This window comes from Patagioenas fasciata, chromosome 33 (assembly GCF_037038585.1).
Source record: "Patagioenas fasciata isolate bPatFas1 chromosome 33, bPatFas1.hap1, whole genome shotgun sequence".
In the NCBI taxonomy this organism is placed as follows: domain Eukaryota; kingdom Metazoa; phylum Chordata; class Aves; order Columbiformes; family Columbidae; genus Patagioenas; species Patagioenas fasciata.
Genome location: NC_092552.1, coordinates 3,367,533 through 3,374,889, shown reverse-complemented (window position 1 = coordinate 3,374,889; position 7,357 = coordinate 3,367,533). Strand labels below are relative to the sequence as shown.

General features: G+C 56.7%; 1 long non-coding RNA gene across 1 annotated transcript; it reads left to right on the top strand.

Annotated features, from left to right (window-relative positions):
- Nucleotides 1–214: 214 nt before the first annotated feature.
- LOC139826033 (uncharacterized) lies at nucleotides 215–1,454 on the top strand. Its single transcript, XR_011736136.1, has 3 exons — nucleotides 215–402; nucleotides 821–943; nucleotides 1,386–1,454. It is a non-coding gene; the product is annotated as an uncharacterized lncRNA (long non-coding RNA).
- Nucleotides 1,455–7,357: the final 5,903 nt, after the last annotated feature.

Here is a 7,357-nt window from a genome sequence, read left to right as displayed (position 1 = left end):
GCGGGGGTCGTTACCAAATTGTGCGTAACTGGATGATTTGTGAAAGTCGCTGCCGATCGAGTGGAGATGACGGGGTGAGAAAACGAGAAATAGGGAATCGCTGCGGTGTAAAGATTCGCGTTGCGCGCTCCCGCCCGGTTTGGGTCGTGTTTAGCGTAGCGGGTTTTATTATCCTCGTTATATAACGGAGAAATAATTGGGAAGAGCAGTTTGCAAAGCGCTTTGATATCCTCCAGCGCCACCGACGCTCCCGGTTCCGTTTGTGCTCAGGTGCGCGACGCGGGCGATGCAAACACCGCGAAACCATCGTTGGGAGATGGAAACGGCGCCTCCGAACCCCCGACGCTGTCCGAAAACACCCCCCTGGTGATCCCGGTGTTGGTTCCGGTGACAAGGAACGAGGTGGGTGAGGAGTACTTGGATGGTTGTGCGATGATTCGGCAACCGGCGGCGCCGGAGTCGCTTCCCGGAGCACCCGTGTGTGTGTCCCTGGCTGAACCAAGGGTGCTACGTGCCCCAAAACCCCCCAAATTACACCCAAATAACGCGATGGGGACGCGCTCGGCGGCCGCTACCCCAGGGACGGGCTCTGGGAGGCTCCAGGCTCCCGCTGGGTTATTGATCCGAAATACGGAACCCGGCGATCGCCTCGAGTTGGGTGGAAGGGAGGAAGCATCAGCAGGACCGGAGGGTCCCCAGACCCCTCATTTTGGGGTTCGCCGCTTGCTTTTGAGCCAAAAAAGGAGGAAAAGCAGATAAACGCCTGTGTGATTTTGTGCGTTTTCCACCTTTAACCCTTTTCTTGTTCGATGTTGCCCAGGTCACCGAAAATGCGTCTCCGGATGGGAAGATCTCGCAGCAAAAGAGGCGACGGAGGCCGAAACCCCTCGTGATCCCGACACCGGGATTGAAGCGCTTTCGGCCGCCCCGCGGGGTTAATTCGGTGCGATGCGGATGTCCCCACGTAGCGCTTTGGGGGGAACACCCCGCTTTATGGTTGTGGTTTACGGGGGGTTTATCTCAACCCGGGCCGAGCGATCCCGGTGTAAAACCGCCCGGTGAACCCGGTTTGGGTTCGGCGTCCCCTCGCTGGTTTGTGGTGACAAACGCAGAGCTCGTGCTCCCCAAAAACCCCCAAAATGGGTGATTTTGTGGAATATGGGATGGAAACAACCCCCCAGCGTTTCGCTGTGATATCGGGTGTAAAAACCACCCGAGTGCTGCGATCGACTGCAAAACCCCATTGGGATGATCCATCAGCGACCGATTTCACCAAAACGATGGGAATTGGGACAATTTGTGGTTGTGACGCCGAGGAACGGTCTCAGCACGATGATTTTGATCCCGAGCGTTGTTTTTCCCCTCTATTTCTCAATATCCCGCAGGCAGAATGGACGGCGACTTGGGATTGTGCCTGGTGAAGGACGCCCCCAAAATCAGCGTCCGGCCGTGAGTCCCCAAACCACCAAAAACGGGCGCAAAACGGGTGCGTCGCGCTTTTCCTGCCCCTCGTTTGGCCTGCCAGGACCCATTGACGTCCATTCCGAACGGAACACGAGGCGCTGATGTCACCGGCGTCGCTGATGTCGCGGCGGAACCCCGGCAACGCTTTGTTGTTCCGAGCCCTCGCAGGGCGTCTCTCCCACTCTGCCGCGTCTCGGAGCGAATCCCTGTGGTTTTCGGCCGAACCGCGCGGTTTTGGTGCCGATCGGAGCACGATGATGCCGTGAGCGCTCAGAATGCCCCCGTCCCCCCCGCCGCGCCGCCGCGGTCCCCGTCACCGCCTCTCGTCCCCTCTCCAGGCAGATCAACGTGGGGAGCGGCTTCCAGGCGGAGCTGCCGGCCCTGCGCGACCCAGCGCAGGCGCAGCAGGACGAGGAGCGCGCGGAGCTGGTCTGGAAGCCCTGGGGGGACATGGACACCGACCCGCAGGCGCCCGACCCAGGTATCGCACGCATTGGGTGCCTGGCCCACCCCATCTGGGCCCCGGGGGGGTCGTCGCTGCTCTTGGGGCTCCCAACGCTGCCTTTTGGGTAGAAATAGTGATGTTTCTCCATGTCTTTCTTGCTCTCCGCTCCACCTGGTTGGCTCGTTTTCCGCTGTCCCGTATCGCGCCTTTTGTCCCCAAAACCCAACTTTTCCTTCTCGTATCGTACCCATTATCATGTCGCACCTTTTCTTGACCAACCCCAACGTTTCCATTGTCCTATCGCACCTTTTCTTGACAAAACCCAACTTTTCCTTGTTGTAGCGCGTCTTTTCTTGACATAAACCCAACTTTTCCTTCTCGTATCGTACCCATTGTTGTATCGCACCTTTTCTTGACCAACCCTGACGTTTCCATTGTCCTATCGCATTTTTTCTCAACAAAACCCAACTTTTCCTTGTCTTCTCACATCTTTTCTTGACAGAACCCAACGTTTCTGTTGTCCTATTGCATCTTTTCTTGACATACACCCAACTTTTCCTTGTCCTATTGCGTCTTATCTTGACCAACTCCAACTTTTCCTTGACCTATCGTGTCTTTTCTTGATAAAAGCCAACTTTTCCTTGTCCTATTGTCTTTTCTTGACATAAACCCAACTTTTCCTTGTCCTATTGCGTCTTATCTTGACCAACTTTTCCTTGTCCTATCGCATCTTTTCTCAACCAAACCCAACTTTTCCTTGTCCTATCGTGTCTTTTCTTGACATAAACCCAACTTTTGCTTGTCCTATCGTGTCTTTTCTTGACAAAACCCAACGTTTCCATTGTCCTATCACGTCTTTTCTCAACAAAACCCAACTTTTCCTTGTCCTATTGCACCTTTTCTTGACAAACCCCAACATTTCCTTTATCATATCGCATCTTTTCTTGACCAACTCCAACTTTTCCTTGAATCGTACCCATTGTCGTATCACGCTTTTCCTTGAAAAACCCCAGCTTTTCCTTGTTGGATCTCATATTTCCACCCCCAAACCCCAACACCCCCATGTCACATCCCCCTTTCACCAAACCCCAACACCCCCATGTCACATCCCCCTTTCCCCAAACCCCAACACCCCCATGTCACATCCCCCTTTCCCCAAACCCCAACACCCCCATGTCACATCCCCCTTTCCCCCCCAAACCCCAACATCCCCACCTCATATCACCCCATTTCCCCCCCGAACCCCAACATCCCCATGTCCCATCACCCCGTTTCCCCCACCCCGTGTCGGTTGCAGTGTTGACCCTGCTGTCCATGGCGAGCTCCAGCACCATCCCCGGGAGCTCCAGCACCGTCCCCGGAAGCTCCAGCGCCGTCCCCGGGAGCTCCAGCGCCGTCCCCGGGAACTCCAGCACCATCCCCGGGAGCTCCAGTGCTGTCCCCGGGAGCTCCAGTGCCATCCTCGGGAGCTCCAGTGCCATCCCTGGGAGCTCCAGTGCCATCCCTGGGAGCTCCAGCTCCATCCCCAGGAGCTCCAGCGCCATCCCCAGGAGCTCCAGCGCCATCCCTGGGAGCTCCAGTGCTGTCCCCGGGAGCTCCAGTGCCGTCCCCGGGAGCTCCAGTGCCATCCCTGGGAGCTCCAGTGCCATCCCTGGAAACTCCAGCGCCATCCCTGGGAGCTCCAGTGCCGTCCCTGGGAGCTCCAGCGCCATCCCTGGGAGCTCCAGTGCCGTCCCTGGGAGCTCCAGCGCTGTCCCCGGCGCCGTCCTTAACCTGGAGCTGGCCCTGCACTGCCTGCACGCGGCACGCGGCGACGTGATGGTGAGTGACCCCAAAACCCCCAATATCACCCCAACCCCCCCGATATCACCCCAAACCCCCCGATATCACCCCAGACCCCCCGATATCACCCCAAAACCCCCTGATATCACCCCCAAAAGCCCCAATATCACCCCCATGCCCCCGATATCACTCCAAAAGCCCCGATATCACCCCAAAACCGCTGATATTTCCCCAAAACACCCTGGTATTTCCCCAAATCCCCGATATCTCCCCAAACCCCCCGATATCACCCCAAAACCCCGATATCACCCCAAAACCTCTCGATATCACCCCAAAACCCCTGATATCTCCCCAAAACCCCCCGATATCACCCCAAAACCCCGATATCTCCCCAAAACACCCCGATATCACCCCCAAAAGCCCCTGGTATCTCCCCAAAACCCCCAATATCTCCCAAAACCCCTTGATATCACCCCAAAAGCCCCCGATATCACCCCAACCCCCCCGATATCACCCCAAACCCCCCTGATATCTCCCCAAAACCCCTTGATATCACCCCAGAACCCCCCGATATCACCCCAAAATCCCCGATATCTCCCCAAAACCCCCCAATATCACCTCAAAACCCCCCTGATATCACCCCAAACCCCCTTGATATCTCCCCAGAACCCGCTGATATCACCCCAAACCCCTCCGGTATCTCCCCAAACCCCCCGATATCACCCCAAAACCCCCTGATATCACCCCAAACCCCCTTGATACCTCCCCAGAACCCCTTGATATCTCCCCAGAACCCGCTGATATCATCCCAAACCACCCCGGTATCTCCCCAAAACCCCCTGATATCTCCCCAAACCCCCCGATATCTCCCCAAAACCCCCTGATATCACCCCCATGCCCCCGATATCACTCCAAAACCCCCCGATATCTCCCCCAAACCCCCGATATCTCCCCAAAAGCCCCGATATCTCCCCAAAACCCCCCGATATCACCTCAAAATCTCCCGATATCACCCCAAACCCCCTTGATATCTCCCCAAAACCCCTTGATATCTCCCCAGAACCCCCTGATATTACCCCAAAACCCCCCGATATCTCCCCAAAACCCCCCTATATCACCCCAAACCCTCCCGATATCACCCCAAACCCCCCGATATCTCCCCAAAACCCCTGATATCACCCCAAAACCCCCCCGATATGACCCCAAATCCCCATGATACCACCCCAAAACCCCCCGATATCACCCCAAAGCCCCCTGATATCACCCCCAAAAGCCACAGTATCACCCCCATGCCCTCGATATCACTCCAAAACCCCCGATATCACCCCAAACCCCCCAATATCTCCCCCAAGCCCCCCGATATCACCCTAAAACCCCCTGATATCACCCCAGAACCCCCCGATATCACCCCAAAAGCCCCAATATCACCCCCATGCCCCCGATATCTCCCCAAACCCCCCGATATCACCTCAAAATCTCCCGATATCACCCAAAACTCCCCCGATATCACCCCAAACCCCCTTGATATCTCCCCAAAACCCCTTGATAACTCTCCAGAACCCCCTGATATCACCCCAAAACCCCCCGGTATCTCCCCAAACCCCCCGATGTCACCCCAAAACCCCCTGATATCACCCCAAAATCCCCTGATATCTCCCCAAAACCCCCGATATCTCCCCAAACCCCCCTGATATCACCCCAAAACCTCCTGATATCTCCCCAAAACCCCTTGATACCAGCCCAGAACCCCCTAATATCACCCCCAAACCCACCGATATCATCCCCAAAAGCCCCAGTATCACCCCCATGCCCCCGATATCACCCCAAACCCCCCGATATCACCCCAAAACCCCCTGATATCTCCCCAGAACCCCCCAATATCACCCCAAAACCCCCTGATATCTCCCCAAATCCCATTGATATCACCCCAAAACCCCCCGATATCTCCCCAAAGCCCCCCGATATTACCCCAAAACCCCCCGATATCACCCCAAATCCCGCTGATATCTCCCCAAAACACCCCAATATCTCCCCAAAACACCCTGGTATCTGCCCAAATCCCCTTGATATCACCCCAGAACCCCTTGATATCACCCCAAAACCCTATGATATCTCCCCAAAACCCCCCGATATCACCTCAAAATCTCCCGATATCACCCCAAACCCCCCGATATCACCCCAAAACCTCCCGATATCTCCCCAAACCCCCTGATATCACCCCAAAGCCCCCGATATCACCCCAAAACCCCTTGTTATCACCCCAGAACCCCCCGATATCACCCCCAAGCCACCCGATATCACCCCCAAAAGCCCCAATATCACCCCCATGCCCCCGATATCTCCCCAAAACCCCCGATATCTCCCCAAACCCCCCTGATATCTCCCCAAAACCCCTCGATATCTCCCCAAAACCCCCCGATATCTCCCCAAAACACCTTGATATCACCCCAAAACCCCCTGATATCTCCCCAAATCCCCTGATATCACCCCAAAACCCCTCGATATCACCCCAAAACCCCCTGATATCTCCCCAAAACCCCTCGATATCTCTTCAAAACCCCCTGATATCTCCCCAATGCACATCCTGTGGACCCCTCTTTGTCCCCAGGGCCCATTGTGATATCCTGGGGAGCCCTCTTTTTCCCCAGGGCCTATTGTGACATCCTGAAGACCCCCTTTGTCCCCAGGGCCTATTGTGACATCCCAGGACCCCCCCTTTTCTCCAGGGCCCATTGTGACGTCCCAGGACCCCCTATTGTCCCCAGAGCCCATTGTGACACCGTGGAGACCCTCCTTGTCCTCAGGGCCCATTATGACATTCAGGGGACTCCTCTTTGTCCCCAGGGCCTATTGTGACATCCTGGGGACCCCCCTTTTCTCCAGGGCCCATTGTGACGTCCCAGGACCCCCTGTTGTTCCCCGGGCCCATTGTGAAATCCTGGGGACCCCCTCTTTTTCCCCAAGGCCCGTTGTGACATCCCACGACCCCCCATTGTCCCCAGGCCCCATTATGCACATCCTGCGGTCCCCCTTTATCCCCCGGCCCCATTCTGACACTGTGGGGACCCCCGTTGTCCCCAGGACCCATTGTGACATCCTGGGGACCCCCTTTGTCCCCAGGGCCTATTGTGACATCCCAGAATCCCCCATTGTCCCCAGGGCTCATTGTGACACCGTGGAGACCCCCCCTTTTTCTCCAGTGCCCATTGTGACATCCTGGGGACCCCCCTTTGTCTCCAGGGCCCATTGTGACGTTCAGGGGAACCCCCTTTGTCCTCAGAGCCCATTGTGACATCCTGGGGAGCCCCCTTAGTCCCCAGGGCCCATTGTGACATCCCAGGACCCCCCATTTTCCCCAGGGCGCATTGTGACATCCTGGGGACCCCCTTTGTCCCCAGGGGACATTGTGACATACCAGGACCCACCCTTGTCCCCAGAGTCCATTGTGACATCCTGGGCAGCCCCCTTTGTCCCCAGGCTCATTGTGACATCCTGGGGACCCTGTTGTCTCAAGGGCCCATTGTGACACCGTGGGGACCCCCTTTGTCACTGGGGCCCATTGTGGCATACCAGGACTCCACTTTGTCCCCAGGGCCCATTGTGACACTGTGGGGACCCCTTTGTCCCCAGGACCCATTGTGACATCCCATGACCCCCCTTGTCCCC